Source organism: Arvicola amphibius, chromosome 7 (assembly GCF_903992535.2).
Source record: "Arvicola amphibius chromosome 7, mArvAmp1.2, whole genome shotgun sequence".
Taxonomy (NCBI): Eukaryota; Metazoa; Chordata; class Mammalia; order Rodentia; family Cricetidae; genus Arvicola; species Arvicola amphibius.
The window spans coordinates 99248469-99265597 of NC_052053.1; the positions used below are offsets into that span (position 1 = coordinate 99248469).

Sequence of the window (17129 nt, forward strand, 5' to 3'; positions counted from 1 at the left end):
CCTCTCTTCCTTCTTACGTGCTCCACACTTTGAGTTTGGACCCCCATTCCCATTCCGTGACCTTTCCCCCTTAATAAAGGTCTTAGAATACACCATTTAGGAGTCACTTTGGGATTATTTGTCTCACGTCGTCCCCCGCCCCCCTTTTACCCATTCAACTTCACAAGGATAGCACAAAAATCTGAAAAAATACATTTGGGTAGTGGACAAGGATTGTTGAACTAGTTAAGACATGGAGGCAAAGCCAGCAGTGGTGACACACACCTTTAATTCCAGCACTCAGGAGGCAGAGGCAGGTGGATATCTGAGAGTTTGAGGCCAGCCTGGTCTACAAAGCTAGTTTAGGACAGTCAAAGCTAAACAGAGAAACTGTGTCTCAAAAAAACAAACAACACCCCCTGCCTCCCCCAAAAGACATGGAAGCAAGTGAATCAGTATGTGTGCTTATAGGAACAGATGTGACATCTGCAAGATACTGCAAAGAATAGAGTCCATCAAAGACTGAATTTTCTTAAAGTTGTCCCCTTTATTTGCTTTCTGGAACATTAGAGTCAAAGGGACAACCCCTCTGCATTCCTTTAAAAGGTTTAACAGGTTTGAAGTTATTTACCAGCATCTAAAATAGCAAAGAACTGGGCCCTGTCCCTTCTAAAGCTACACTCCCCTCTACGAAAATACCACATTTGACGCTTTTACCTTATGCTTTTAAGAAGGAATTTTCACGAGACTCCTTGAGGTGCTCAAAGTTAGGGAAAGGAACGGTAGTAAATTAGACCTTACAGAGACGGTAAGTCCATAAACAAAATGTGCTTTGGAGGAAAAAGGAGTTAGTTCCTTCTTAAAAAGTGCAACAAGGATGAACTGCCTTCTCCCCCACCCCCCGGGGTCTGTCATTTAAGAACCGAGGAGGACTTGTTGGTGACTCCAGACAGCAGGGCCTTGACAACTAGTCAAAGACATAGCTGTTTGCCGAGCATTTCTCTCTTCTCTGGAAGCATTTTTCCTCCCAATTAATATAAGTTATGAGGCTGTGCTGGAGAGCTCAATAAACCGACACTCAAGAGCAGTCGCTGGCTTTTTAATGCTGAAATCAAGGCCAGTGAGCCATAACAGTTTGCGTCTACTCGGGCCCAAGTGGCAGCTCCTGGCTGCAGCCCTGTGCTGGGGCAGCCACTGTGTTTTTCTCATATTATCCCCCCCCCCAAAAAAATGCCTCCTGACCCCAGCTCCACTCTGGTTTTCTCACTGTTAGACCCCAGGCTCTCAAGTCCCTGTTTTGAAGTGAACTGTCACTCAGAAGTAGGTCTGAGGCCTTCAGTGAATTAGTGCTGGTGTCCTAAGGCTATGAACAGGCCCCGGCAACACTCAAAGAGGACTTGGGGGGAGGGAGGTGCCTATTTTGAGTATGTCTTTTCTTCTTGTGGAGAAAGATACTAAAGCCACGATCACTGCGTCCTGCAGTGGGGAAAACAAAAGCAAAGAGCTCAGCAGTATTTGAAAACATTTAATTAAAGGAATGGACTGAATTTTGGTTTATTGCTGTGAAAAAGTAAGTGATGGAGTTCTACCTCACAGGGATTGTAGTAAGAAAATCACGCTGCTTGTCACAGAAACAAATATAGAAACGAGCTGGGACTCATTTTCCCCATCCCTCTATTCCCAAGACTTAAAGCATGGCACACATAGTGAAGAGTCAGTCACATGAAGACTCACAGGATCATAAGAGCAGAAGACATTCAACAATTGGAAAAGTATGAAAATGAAGACAGGATACTCCGGGGGGGGGGGGGGAGGGTGAAGTAAAAGGAGTGACCAACAGAAGTAAAAATACCAGAAAAAAAAAAGTAATTCAGAATGGATGCAAAATACAGAAGTGGGGGCAAAACCAGGCTGTAGTTCGGGGGTCAGTGTGGCTCTAAGTGCAGGAAGAAACCCCTCCCCTGGAAATCTGATCTCTGCTTTGATATTTTTATGACATTTCTTTCTTAGGGAAGGAGAGGGTCTCCCCACCTTCTCCCAGCTCCAAAGTGTTGCTGTGGTGGTGGCCTGCTTCACGTCTGTTGTTTGGGGCATTCTCAAAAGTTATACAGCAGATTGTAATGTAAGAACCACAGCTCTGTTAGACAACAGAATGCACAGAATACTTAGAGCCTCCATCTACAGAATCATCCTGCAGTATGAATCCCCTTGGTGACATTCAAGGCTCTGTCATGTTACCACTGTTGGAGGTGTGAATTAGGAATCTATCAGGACCAGCTGAAAACTGAAAGAGGCCATGGGCTCCCCAGCTGGGAAGTGGTGTAGGTGTGATGTCAGCATTTGTATGAAATAACAAGTCTCTTGGTTTTCGGTGTTACGCAACAAGCCAGTTCCTGAAAAGTCAGGATTTAAAGTCTCCTTTTTTTTTTTTTTAAATTTGTATAGATGGAATCATTTATAATTTACATCAGGAGCTTAGTACTCACTGTTTAATGAAATCTGATTGTGGTTTCAGCTGTGAGCAAAGAATGCTTTGCGATTAAAATGAAATTTTTCTGTTTGGTCAATTTTCTACATTCAGACTTGGTTTTACAGGGGTCTCAAGGTGAGTGCTCTCAGAGTGCTATCCTCAGCTGGTGTGCAATGTTCTGGTTTAAAGGCTGTGCCTTCCTTCTTAGAAAACAAAAACAAAACCCCAGCGATCCAGAGAACTATTTCTGTAACCCAAGTTCACGCTCTTTGCAACATGAAAGTACACAGCTTGTATTGGAGCTTTATTTAGCTGACTGTGGCCTGCGGTGTGTGAGGCATCCAGGGTAGCAGACCCTAGTAAGTTATTAGGGGAAAAAACCCTGGAGGTCATGTCTCACCTACATACAGTAGCACTCCCAGAACAGCTACATAGCAGAATCAAGATGTTGATGCACCAGGAAAACAAACCTGCTCTTATATCTGAGTTAGTGAAAGCCATGATCTTTAGTGTACGCCTGAGCTATTGGGGACAGTGATCTTTAGTGTATGCCTGAGATAGTGGGTACAGTGACCTTTAGTGTACGCCTGAGTTATGTGGGGACAGTGATCTTTACTGTATGCCTGAGTTAAGGGGAGCGTGATCTTTAGGCTCCGTCTGCTGATCCACGGAGAAGTATCTAGTTAACTCAGGGGATGGTCTCAGGTACCTTACCATCAGACCCTCCATGACAAGCTAAGGCAAGAGTGCCAGCACCACTGGGCAATATCCACCCCAATCTGCCTCTCAAAGCAGTTGCCTGCAGGCTGTGTCTGCCCTCTGCTACCAGAATGCAATGGGGCAGAAAAACTAAAATGCAAGGGAGCCGAGGGAATAGAGGAAGAAGGAAATTTAAAGACAGTACCTTGGAAGCATATGTTTTAGAATCACGTCAGCCAGTTCCCTGTCAAGAAAATATCAGCCAGGTTGGTTAGTCTAATCTCCCGAGGCACAGATGGTCTACTCAGCACTCTAGTCGCTGTGCCCCCAGCTAGTGAGCAACAGGGGAGATGGTGCCTTGTGGTGTAGTTATCCTGCCACCTAGTGTTACATAGGAAAACAAATAGCACCTCTCAAAAATGCATGCTGGCTTTCAGAACAGCAAAACAGGGAGCCCTGAGCTTTGCTAAGCTCTCCCCCCACACTTTCTTCCTTAAAATGAAAGTCTTTCAACATAACAGCCCTCATCTGAGGAGGAAACAGCGAGCATTGGGTCTGAAGTTAGGACATGGGGGAGAAAGGAATATAGCCTTCAAACTCTACTTTGGTGATCTGAAAGGGCCTGTTCCCTGCACACAAGGCAGACAGCGTGGACACAGCAGAACTATCTGGAACTCTGGAACTGGGCAGAAGACGCATAACCACTGCAGTTTCCCCCCTGGAGAGGATGGGGGAGGGAAGGAACTACTTCTTCAAACGTGATCAGTTTAGCAACTAATGCATGGTGGGGTAGTGAGATAAGCTGTGGCTTGGACTTCAAGCCTGGGTGTGAGCCCCATTCAGCAGCTTTCTGGCAGTGTGCTGAGCTCGCACACAGCTTCCAGCTTCAGTTCTGTTTTCTGGAAAACAGCTGTATTTAGAGGCATCTTTCCTACTTCCACAAAACCGCCTTGAGGACCTGTGAGAAGTGCATGCTGGGGCACTTTGTACACAATCCTGCGCATCAGAAGGCCACTGTAGTTCAAAATTAGAGTGCTCCAAACATGACCCTTTTAAATCATGCTTCACCGAGGATGCTCAGCCCGCCCCACAAGCTGCTTCTATGACTAGTACATTAACAACATTTCTTAAGGCAGCAGGAGTCTAGACTGGATTTCCTTCTTGACAGAGCTCGCACTGTGACACCAAACCAGGCATAAGGAGACAGGACTTTTCGTGCTGTTCCTGGACTAACTTTCTGGGTAACTTCAGGAAAAGCCATGTAACTGTCTTCAGTTTTAGTTTCCAAATGCACAGAGCAGTCAGACACAGACTGAACAACCACCTCTTCCCAGTTCTGAGACAAAGAGATGGTTTGCTTCGGAGACCCACTCTTACTCCCTCCATAAAAGCAGTCCGAGGATCCATGGGAATTTCTCTGAAAGCTTAAGATCATCACAAACCAGGTGTAATGTAACTCTTTGGAAAAATCCTAAAAGCTGCATGATAGAAAAGACAGCCTTAGGGAGAGATGTGGCCACTGTAGTAGGGATGTGTTTCTATCCATATGAAAATGTCTCAGAGCTGCTCAGAAATGGTGGCCTGAAAGGGCTCATCAAGCTATCCACCTGCAACGAATGTTGGCAACGAATGATTTCCACTTAGTTCTGAAAATAAAAATACCCTCTGCTCTTTTTTGTAATGCTTTTCAACAATGTCAGGAAAGGAATTTTATTTATGCAGATTTCTTTTCTCCCTACAAATGTCAACACTACTTGGGAAGACAATAAAAAGAGCCCACTGACATGAACTGCAGACCAAAGTCACATTGAAAAGTATCGAGCCTGGAACACGACCGCCAGAACAGAACACAGCTCACACCTATAAAAAGCACAGCCGGCGTGTGGTGGTGGCGCACGCCTTTCATCCCAGCACTGGGGAAGCAAAGGCAGGCGGATCTCTGTGAGTTCGAGGCCAGCCTGGTCTACAAGAGCTAGTTCCAGGACAGGCTCCAAAGCAACAGAGAAACCCTGTCTCAAAAAACAAACAAACAAAACAACAACAGCAAAAATAAGCCCAGCCACAGACTTCCATAACTCACAGTCACCTCAGGCTCGTGAGCTCTTTCTGCATGGAAGGTGACTTATTTTGAATGTCCAGCTTTTCCATCCTTTCAGAGGATGCCAGGGTTTTGGCTCATAAACCACTGTTGAGTTTTTCCTAGTCTCCCTGGGTGTCACGTTGTGTGCATCACCCAAGCACACTGGTCTCAGAAAATTCAGTCCTTTGCTCTCCCTCCTTTGCTAGGCCATCCACCCTCTATGGCAAACGGATTTTTCTCAAGCCTTTCTAACAATCTGTCAGAGGCCATGACGACAGGTCTAATCAAAGGTTGTACCAATCTTTCTCCACTAGCCAAACAGAACCAGCAGCCTCAATGGGTGCTACATTGTTTTACCTTCCCCAAGACACAATGTGTCCAGGGACACAGGGCCCATTGGGTGCTCCTGAAAGCAAATATTTTCCTGGAGAAAATTCAGGGTTTTATACTTGCCCTAGACCAAATACACATGAAACTTTAAACTCCATAGAGCTTTTTTTAAAATGAGGGGCCTTGCCTCTCTGTGGTTTACAATAACTCTGAAGGCTTGTGGCATCTCATTCGTTTTGGCCGTTTTCCAGAGCAGCTGAGAAACTGAAAAGAAGCACACTACTGTCCAGCTACTTCCCTTCTCACAGAGCCCCCGCCCAGTCCCCAACACCCAGTACTCTTCACACAGACAGGAGAGTTAGGTATGCTCTGGGAACAGAATGTTAGTGGAAATAACCCTGGTCAGTGCTTGGTGTTTAGTGTTGATCTTGTACCGTCAGCCTGAGATCAGAACCTTATTCAATATTTGAGGCAGGAATCTGCCTTTTAGGGCTATGTAGCTTAGGTCATAAGTGTTCTTGGAGACATTGTTGCTTCCACTTCTATATTCCTGAGCTCCTCTGTCTTTATTTTTAAGATCACAACAGAAAGCAAGATTTGTGTTAGCATTGTTGCACAATTTGAACCTCTGTCCTTGGGGACCTTTGGCAGAAAGCTGATTTAGGAGCAGAGTATATAACACGCACTTGTTAGAAAGAAGACTGACAAGCTCGAAGCCGGACTCCAGGTCTCTCTGCAAGGCACTGCTGCTGGGTATTGATTAAGAACCTGATCAGCCAGAGCTGCAGGTTGACTGGACTTGGCATTCACTGTCAGCTCCAGGTTCCCACATGGGTGAGGAGAAACAGACGCTCACTGCTAAGAACTACTATCTATCTTGTTTTGTTCTGTGTTCAGTGCGTTGGATTAAACACATGCTAAGCAACTGCTCTATGTCTAAGCTACAGCCCTCACTCCAAGAATGACTGTCCTTGAAACACTAAGTTTATAGCTACCTTAGTTCGCTGTACTAGATGATGACGCTAAGACTGGGCCCAACTGAAGTAGGTAGAAAGGACGAGAACCCAGGGCAGGGTTTACCTAGGTGTTTCTGCCTTAGTCTCAAGACACATTCAGCTCTTTGCATTAGGACATTCTCTAACTCCTCCAGCCACGGAAAGGCCCATGAGTCTTTCATAGGATGCTCATTCATTTACCCAAATGTCAAGAGACTACTTTCTTTGTGAAGTATGCTGATTAATTGCCAAGGCAACACCTGTGCATCCCTTTTTCCTATGGGAAGCATTCTAGGAAACCCATGTACCAGACTGTGCAGAGATCACCCACCCAGTGGCTTGGAATGCGGTGTGACCAAAGGCATTTCCAGAGACCTCACAGGGTACAATGGCCACGCATGGGTGGATTTACTGGACGGATTAGACAAACCAACCGCAACCTTTCCATCCTTTGTTTAGAATCCTTCCAGTAGATTGGCCTTGTTACTAATATTGATGCCAAGACTAGCAATTGCTTACAACAAAGACTTGTTGTTAACCCCTACTCCCTGCCCCATTCACCCTAATTATTCTCTAACAATACAATGGCTTCAAAAAGCTTCCAACTGTCCAGCAGACACTATGGGCTAGAGGAATCACTGAACACAGCGGCCTATCAATAAAAGACAATCCCGAGGCAAGCTTGTGTTTGCATATTTGCTTCATTTTCTCAGAGATAATGGGGGAAAAAAGCTCAGCAGGGAGAAAGGAAGTCTTGCTCTACAGACCGTCTATTTGCCTGCCAATTCTGTATCTTTTCCAAGTTGTTGGGCGTATTCCTCACCACTCCCAAATACAGGAAAGCCTGGATTTCCTAGGAAATGCGGTTTCTACACACTTGATGAATTCTCACTGTACCCCAGTCACACTCAACTGAGGATTCTGGTGGAGATGTTTTTGTTTTCTAAGGTTAGCTGTCGCACTGGAGAGCTGCGGGACACTGGACCACCCATGCCAATGGGGCACTGAACCAACCATGCCAATGACTGTCCTTTTCCTCATACTTCAGAATCTAAAGTCTAGGTGGACACATGGCATCTACCAACATATCACTGTGCTGAATTGTTTGCTTTTAAGTAGACAACAGATACCTCTAGGTTGACAGAGTAGCTGAACAAATAGTAATAGATTAAAAGCAGGCCATCATGAAAGGGGACCTGTTTAATAAAACTAAACTTGAAATAGTAATCCTGGAGGTTTCCAAATAGTGTGTGTGTGTGTGTGTGTGTGTGTGTGTGTGTGTGTGTGTGTGTGTATGTGTGTGTGTGTGTGTGTACCTGGCGGACATAAAGTCAGCATGAAATCAAATGATAGAAAGCTTCCATTGATTACAAATCAACATATAATTAGATTGAGAGGCACCCGTGGTATGAAATGCTAGCAGAAATCAAACACTGCCTGTTTACAAGAGGCACTGTGGTTGGTTCTGTGTTTGAAAAGAATAGACCAATGCAGCAACCCAGAATCTCAGATACCCCAGGAAAAAGGCAATTCATTATAGTTTGCCTGAGTTATGGAATAGTGTGTGTGTGCATATGTAAAGCCGGCAGGAACCAGGACTGTGCATAGAGTGTCAGTTACTACAGAGCAGTTGAAGCAATAAAAACCAAGACTCCGAACCATACCCATAGCAGAGCTATAAATAAGGCAACAAAAGGAAACTCAACTCCCCTAGGAAGAAGAGGGCCAGATCAAAAAAAGTCAGTGAGCTTTAGACCTCACAAAATACAAAGCAACACCAGCCATGACAATTTAATAGTGGTGTTGGGCTATGAGCTTTACAAACAGATGACTTAAAGAAAAAGATAAACATAGAAAACAAAACAAACAGTGCAGAAAGCTTCTGTATACAGAAAGGACTGCAGAATACAAGGAAGTTTATAAGGGGCAAAAGTATGAACAACGCTTAATGGAAAGAAAGGAAAAGAGAAAAGAAACTGGTTTGTCAAAAAATTTTCAAGGTTAAAGTCTTTAATCACCTTGAAGATACAACTCTAGGGAAGAAACAGGTATGGAAACTTTGGGCACATTTTTTGAAACAGAGATTCTCATATAAAAAAGAATATCAAACTGTATAATACTAAGAAAATGGGCTGCATCAAAAAGAAAGAAAGAGAGAGAGAAAGAAAGAGAAAGAAAGTAAGTAAGAAGGGAGGGAGGAAGGAAGGGAGGAAGGAAGGAAGGAAGGAAGGTAGGAAGGAAGAAAGGAATTGTCGCTATCATATATTATGTAAAGCACTGAATGACTAGAAGGCAACCAGTACTGATTTGTCTGGGATAAATAGCCCCAGCTTTAAGACTATAAGTAATTCTGAAGAATACATCTTATAGGCACAGAGGTGCACTTGAGAGATAGAGGCAGGAAGAGATAGTTTGAAGCTAACCAGGGCTAATATATTAAGTTCCAGACCAGCAAATGCTACATAGTGAGAGCCTATCTGAAAATCTGAAACACTTTCATAAAGGATGGCTATATCCCTTTGAAGGTCTTTATGCCAAGTATGAGTATGGTTAGCATTAGAGTTAACCTTAGCCATCTTGCCTAAAGTCAGAGCCTTCAAGGGGAGATAAACCCTATAACTAAGAGGTTCTATTATTATCTAGGTGACTTTAAGCAGTTTACTAACTTCTTTGACCTACCGCATACATAATAATGCTTTGATAGTAAAATAATAACCTCAGGTGGTTGCTATGAGAATTACTTGGGATGATACAAAAAAATACTAACTTAGCACCTAGCTTAGCACCTAGGAATCAGTAAATTGGACCATAATTATTTTTAATCCCAGCAATTATCACAGTTTCTAATACCTATCAAGTACTCAAAAATGTGGAGAGCTATAGCCAGATGGAGTGGTACATGTGTACAGTACCAGGAAGTTGAGACAAGAGGGTTGCTTAAGTCCAAGAGTTTGAGACCAGCTTGGGCAGTGTAGTGAGATCCCCATTTCAAACAGAGAAAGTGAGAGAGTAAGCTAAAGAGAGCAAGTGGATATAGTGCTAAATCCTGGTGACTCCATCATCTACCTTCCTCTGACATTAGAGGCAGCTGTTGGATTCAAACCAAGGGAACAAAGGTACTTTATTCATTTATCTGAAAATATTACTCAGCACCACATGTAAGAGAAAGTATGCCTCCTGCCTTCAAGAGGTTTATGACCTAGAAGGAGAAACAAAGTGTGCTAATATCTTCCCTATTTCCAGATAATGCACGACAAGTACCATCTCGTAAAGACAGTCTAGGTGTTTATAGGTGAGTAATCCCATCAAGGGATCCTTGGTGAGGATGGCTAAGGTGGGTACCTTGGGTGCTTGGGTGCAGAGAAGTAACTGTGTGTAAGCAGCATGGGCTGAGCCGAGTGAAGAAAGTAAATGCCTTGGTAGGAATGTTGACTAGTCTGGGCTGGCTGGAGGACAGGAGCTGGTGTTGGGGTGTGGTGAGTGACAGGTCTAGAAAGAGCAGCGTGGCCTTGCCTGGAAGGGCCTCAGATGTCAGGGCCCGAGTGCTGGAAACCAGAGAAGCTGCAGGGATGATGAGACTAACTGAACTGACCGCTGTGTTCTGGCGGACCCACACAGGAGAGCCCGAGACAGGGAGGATGCTGCCTGACATCAAACTTCAGAACAGTCCCCAAGTGCCCTCGGATGGGGAAACCAAGGCAGTGCATGCTCAAGCTCACCTTCCTCACAAAGCTGGGCCAGGGTATGACCTCTAGAGTTCATGTGGAGGGAAATGATTGAGCAGGAGTCATGCGACAGGCTTGGAAATAGAAGGGGAAAAACATACACTCCGGCCTGTCTATTGTAGGGGTAGGGAACTGAAACAGAAATTCAACATTAAAAATAAAATCTGGTTGGTGAATTGCTCCGTGAGTAAAGCTGCTTGCCACCCAGCCTGACGATCTGAGTTCAACCCCAGGCCCCACACAGGAGAAAGAAAAAACTGACTTCTGCTAATTGTTCTCTGATCTCCACACATGCACACACAAATAAATATAATTTTAAAAATATAATCAAATAAAACCTAAGGGCAAGCAAGACGGCTTAGCTGGTAAAGGCACTTGCTATGTAAACCTGGAAACCCAAATAAAAGTGAGAGGAGAAACCTTACTTCACAAAGTTGTTCTATGATCTCTGTACACACACCAGACACAAATACATACTTTAAAAATTAAAACAAAATCTGAGAACTAAAAGAATTTAAATATAAATGGTGCCTATGTTCAGAAGATTGAACCAAAAGGATGAAACCAAACTACTTACCGTGATGCCACAGCTGACACTGGGCACAGATTATCAGGAATCTTTCTCCCAACAAAGAGGAAAACCAAAAGGAAAGAGAAAAAGTAGGCCTAGTAAAGCTTCCGAGAGGGAAGAGCGCAAGCGTGTTGGGTTTCTTAGCGTACCAGGGCAACACTTAAAATGAAAGGTAAAAAGAGTCTCTGGTCAGGCATTGGTCGGTAACCAGGGTTAAAGCCCGACACAGCATGGGCAGAGCTCATGGATGGTGGAGCACACATGCGCAGATGACACGCAACCCCCTGAAACTTCTGAAGATGCATCTGGACGGATTTCATCTGCTGCACATAAACCTGAGAGAAAGCAAGCACTGGTTCCTCTTCATTCCCTACTTGGAACAAACAAAAGATGGGATGGCATTTTCTTTCTCCGTCAGTATAACCTGGGAAAATATCTAAAACTCCTATAATTCTTGAGAAAGAAAATTTTTGAGTCAAAGTTCCGTGGGCTAAAGCTGTTGAGTTTGAAACTGCCTCTTCACTGAGATCGTTGACAGAGAGCCTGCTCCCCTGAGAAGACAGTCAGGGTCTCAAGTAGCTCAGGTTGGCCTTGAACTCCCTATGTAGCCAAAGGGGACCTTGAACTTCTGATTCTCCTATTGCCATCTCCTGAGTGTTGAGAGAAGAGACATGAACTATGTTGCCCAGTCTCTGTCACACTGGGGGTCAAACCTGAGGCTTCACACTTATGAGGCAGGTACTCTACCAAATGACCTACACACTTACCCCCATCTTTATCTGGAACTGGTGATTCACCCAAAAGAGCAAGGTCCCGTGTCGGTTAAAAGCTTGAGTTAGGGAAGTAGTTGTCCTTTATTGCCACTGCAGCTCCCAGCAGCTGATGAGGGAGCGCCCACAGTGACAGGATAGGTAAGCAAAAGGCATTCATTACATGTATGCCACAGTGCTCTGCTCGCTCACACGGCTTTGAGTCATAGCGGCCTGAGGAGAAACGCTCAGGCTGCTCATGAATGCCCTTCTTTTCCTTTCATACTCTTCGAGCAGACAGTGACCCAGATGTTCCTGTTTATTGTCTGCATCTCCTCAGCGGTCATATATGGAACTGGAGCTGTTAAAGGATTCCAGATCCTGGGGTGAAAGGTGCATTCTAAGTCACACACCCATCACAGATGCAGCAGCCTCGGGATGTGGCCCCAAATATATACAGTGAGATTTGATCTCCAAGGTCATCTTTGTCACTGAAAGATGGAATGCCCGCAATAATAAGGGGGCCCTAAAAACCACCTCTGCTGACAAAGACAGACAGGACTACTGGAAAAGGCTGGTGTCACATTTAGGAAAAGGGTCTCTCTGCTTCCAGATGCCTTTGTGGAAGATCTCATGGCCAGACTGTGGCCTTTCAGGTACAGGGGAGTTGATCACAGCCTCAACACCACCAAGGGGTTGCAGTGCTGCCTGTGGCATCCTGAGAAAGAAAATAATAGAAAAAGAAAAATCAAGGAAGAAAAGACTGGATTGGACAAGTCATAGGAAGAACGCAAATCCACCTATACCTGCCAGGTGCTCCCCGGGGTGTGACAGAGCAGTGACAGGCATTGTCTTCAAGTGAGAATTCTATCTTCCATGGAACATATACCATCTTCCTTAGGATCCCGGATCCATAATGTCAAGGATGCAGCTTAGTCATCTGTGTGGCCAGATCTGCCGGCATGATGCCTCGCATGTCACGACTACGCGGTAAAGGTTGGTTTTGTTGCTGTTAAAGTGCCAAAGCTCCTCCAGAAAGCAGTGTTTTCTAGCAAAAGTTACAAGTGTTGTTTGGCTACAGAAGGCTACAACTTCATTACAGCTGAAAAGGACCCTAGGTGTCAACATGCCCGATTCTCCCATACCACTATGCCGAAGCAGTATGGCCATTGTAAAGATTTTGTACCCCTGCCCCTTAGATATACTTTACTCACAAAGGACTTAGTTTTTCAATAGGACATGCTGCCATTTTGGTGTGATTCTTCATGTAAGCAGGAAGATGAAAAGTCATTGGCCTATTATTTGGGTCTACACATGTTGCTTATTTTTACAAAGCTATGTAACTTCCTACAGATCACATTCTACCCTCAGATAATATGAATCCTTGTGTGACCAGGAACCTGAATTTGTAATAAGCATCCCATCGACCTGATGGAATTCACTGCAGGTACTCCAGAGACCAAAGTCTAGGGACATACTGTATTACATAGCATTATGTTATCTGGCGTTAAGGGTTGAGACCTGGCTGAGAGCCCCAGGAATGAGTGGCTGTCACCACAATCTAGCAGTAACATTTCCTCATGACACTTAAGAAATTCTATCTTGTATAAGAAAAAAAATAAATGTTTGGACTGAACCTATAATGAAATATCACCGTACAATAACAAACAAATTAGCTATAAAGGTAACAGGGAAATTTGTTGCAAAGGATGTGGAGAAACTGGAACCCTCATATATTGTTGGTGTGGTTGTGATACGGTGTGGTCACTTTGCAAATCAATTTGAAAGTTGCTCAGCATGTCAGAATACAGATTAACAAATGACCCACTCCTAGCTATATTCCCAAGAGGAACAAAAACAGGTATCTATGCAAAAACTTGTATACAGGTGTTCACAGTAGTGATATTATTTTAATAGCTGGAAGTAGAGAAATAATTCACATCCCTAGAGACAAAGATTGGAAGTCTGAGGCTGGAGGATGGGATGAAGAATGGAGGGAGGGAATACGGAGTCACTGCTAATGGAATGAAGCTTTCTTAGGGGGAAACATCCTAAAATCCAACAAGGCATATAACATTATGTGAGTAGGGCGGCCGGTCAGATGTAAGAATGGCAGGAGTGCTGGAGACTTTGGCAAACTGTGAATGGCGTGCTCATCCTAGAGGAGGCAGCGACCATTCAGCTCTATCAACAGTCACCCTACAGGAATGTGATGTAAGGCTGTCAGTTCTTACAGTTTGGAAACAAAGCCGGAAGCCTGGATTTTATTATGAAGTTTCTTAATATTTAAATGCTGATGCTGAATTCATTTTGTAAAGACATTAGTGACAGATACAAGTGAAATGCATTTGTAGGCTACTGACCCTCACGGCTGCCAGCATGTGACCCTCAATCCCGTGCACATCTTTCCTATGCAGCTGCTAAAGTGGACGGCTTGAATTCAAGAGGCTCAGAAGTCTTTGTTAACCAACCTCCATAATTTGGAGACTCTAACCAGTTAATAGATATTTACCATCAAACTCTTAGATGAAAGGTACTAGGAGTTAGGGTCAGCATGAAAAGTAAGAAGTCGATCTTCATCTCAAAAGCCAAGCATTCCACTGGGGAAGGAGCCAGTTCCAGCAGCCTGCGCAAGGCGATTGTGCACAGGGCACTAAATCCAAAGCGCATGCATCCCTGCACACTGTAAGGCCCCCGGCCTGTGATACTTCAAACTGGCTCTGGCCCTTCTGAATTCATTTACTTTTCATTGCTTCAGCGAGCAGCAGGAGGAAACAGACTCATCGTTTCTCAATGTGCTTATGAGCTTCAATTTAAGGTACAGCTCATTCTTCAGAGTCAGAAGGGACTAGACACTTAAGCCCAGGTGCTCTGACGGCTGGAAGATATTTAAAACCACAAGTTGGCTCCACGGCCAAAATATTGTTTCCAATAATTCTCTTGTGAAGAAATTTCCCAGGACAGGGACGTTTGAGGCTGATCTATTACTGCCCTCATAATGGAAAAAGCAGGTGAGCACAAGGTGAAGGGGCAGCTGATTTGACGGAGGGACATACAGGTGTCCTTGGCTATGGACATCACTGGAGAATCAATTTGTGTGCTTTCTCAGAGATGGATGGAACAGATTGCTGCAATTAGTTAAGGGGTACAGATGTCTGCAAATCTATACGGTCCCAGCAGTTGGGAATGCAGACCAATGGGGAAAGCTCAGCAGAAGCATGGTTATGTGCTGGGAATGGCTCCCAAGGGTTCCCTAAAGGAAACCTTAAAGATAACAGCCTAGAAGGGGTCAGTGTCCTACTAGCCTTTGACAGGACTTTTTTTTTTTTTTTTTTTTTTTTTTTTTTTTTTTTTTTTTTTGTTTTTCGAGACAGGGTTTCTCTGTAGCTTTGGAGCCTGTCCTGGAACTAGCTCTTGTAGAGAGGCTTTTAAACCTCCTCAAAAGGTTTGTTAGTCACGTGTAGGGAGAGAACAGGATCTGAGGTGCGCAACAGATGTCACCCCCATTTGTACTTCCCAGAACTCTCCCACACCATGAAGACTCCTTGAGAGCAACCTTAACAGACTGCGCCCTGCTTTGTCCTTTGCCCGACAGACCAAGTTGTCCTGGCTTCAGGTGTGTTCGGCATTTCTCTTTCTTGATCGTATTATGGTTACCAAGGGGACCTCAACGCCTTCTCTCTAACCTGTGCCATCATTTAAACTTAACATGTTACAAAGTAATCTCAACACTCCCTTTGACTGTTTCCTGCAGGATTTCTTGTTGAAGGCATTAAGATTCACCTAGGCACCCAAGTCCTTAACTGAGGGATTATCCAAACGTCAGTTTCTGTTCTCAACTCCCCACTCCAGTCTGTCCACCCGACCTCTGAAATGTGTCTAGGATCTTGTCCTTCACCTCTCTCGCTGCTGCCACCACTCGCGGGACACACAGACACTTTCCATCCAGCCCCTTGTCACCCTGTAGTCTCCCTGCGCACTCTCTGCAGGACTCTCTGAAACATAACCAAATGAAGCCACTCTTTTCCTTTAAAATTCCCATATCGCCTTCCAGAACTCACAGTCTTCTGCCCATCACAACCTCACATCAGTTTAACCCACGCAGGTCCCTCCCACCACAGCACTACAAAAAAAAAAAAAACAATCATTATTTTTAACGTCCTATGCTGTTTCACACACTCAGCGTTGGCACACGCTGTTCCTTGTGATGACGGCATCCCTTTCGACCTTACCACTCTAAAAAGGTCCTGTTTATTTTTGAATTCCCAATTCAAATGTTTCCTCCTCTTTTCCTCCGCAGAAATAATGGCTTCATGCTCTCTGTTCCTCCATGTGTTTTGCTCACTTGGTTAAAAGGCATGAACACAGTGTATGACTTCAGGCCTGGGGTGGTAGCTCAGTTTTACAATCCCATCTCTGATGACTCGTACACTCAGGTGCTTAATAAATGCCTAGGAACTCAATGAATAAGCCCAGAGATTAATATGTCACAAAAGCAAAGAAGCAGACTTTCCAGTATGACTCAATATAATCATAAACCAAAATAATTTATTTTTTAAATATAAACTTCATGATGAGGAATATTAGCCAGACCAAATAATATAATCATTATGTATGGCCTTGGCTAAGACAATCAAAATTGACCTTTTAGTGCTGTAAACATGTCTCTTGGTAAAACAGAACACGGTACCTGATAAATAACCAACGTTGTATGTGTGTTTGCCATTATCAGTGTTAGAAGGTTATACATGGGTCCACAGTCCACCCGTATAGATACAAAGATAAGCTGTGATATGGAATCCTAATGTCTAGATCACTAGCCTATATTAACTTTCTTTACATTAAGAAATGAAACCTTGCATACCCTAGTTTCCTAATGCATGTGGAATATCCTGCTTTAAACACATGAAATGAACCAGTGGCCTCGGACCCCAAACCATACATAGCATCTGAGGACAGTATGCTTGCTTAAAGGCTTTTGGCAATTTCTTCTAGGTTTTTCTATAGACTAACATCAAGCCAATTTCTCTGACCTCCTTGATCCGCCCAGCCCATCTAGTACCTTTAGCTATTTTTTCTAGAAGAAGCTTGAATGAGTCAGAACAAGAAAATGATTAATCAACTTGGAGAGATTTGAAAGCTGGAGCAGAGCCATCCTGTGAGTAAAGCCTCGGCGCTGTGGGACCGCAGCAGTTGGAAAGTTAGGGGATTTCCATGCTTGAAAACATTTGGCTGGCTTGCTATGCTCCTCTGACCCTGCAATAAGACAGAACAGACCTCGCTGGGGGATTTACCTCTGACAATATCCTATGTCTGCTGCCTTTGGCTGTTCGCTCTGACTTGACAAAATCAAAGTAATTCCCCCTGAGCCTTATGATTTTGGAACTGGCTCAGAAACCCCCCTCTGCCTTTTCCTCCCAATGGATAGCAATCTCAGCCCTTGGCTTCACTTTTAACCTTGAGGCTGAAATTAGAAGTGTACACAGAACATCAGGACCGCACTCGGCAAAGCCAGGGGGTCTGCTCTTCCG

The 17129-nt window shown here is 44.3% G+C and overlaps 1 protein-coding gene across 13 annotated transcripts in view; it reads right to left on the reverse strand.

Annotated features, from left to right (window-relative positions):
- The window catches only part of LOC119818468 (DNA repair protein RAD51 homolog 2-like), a 437860-nt gene that overhangs the window by 196060 nt on the left and 224671 nt on the right, over positions 1-17129 (reverse strand). The window contains exon 2 of one of the 13 annotated variants that reach the window (XR_005286127.1): positions 3354-3392. The exons of the other annotated variants lie outside the window; for them this stretch is intronic. The gene's annotated coding sequence lies outside the window, so the exon portion shown is untranslated. The remainder of the gene's footprint in view (positions 1-3353; positions 3393-17129) is intronic. 13 annotated transcript variants of the gene reach the window in all.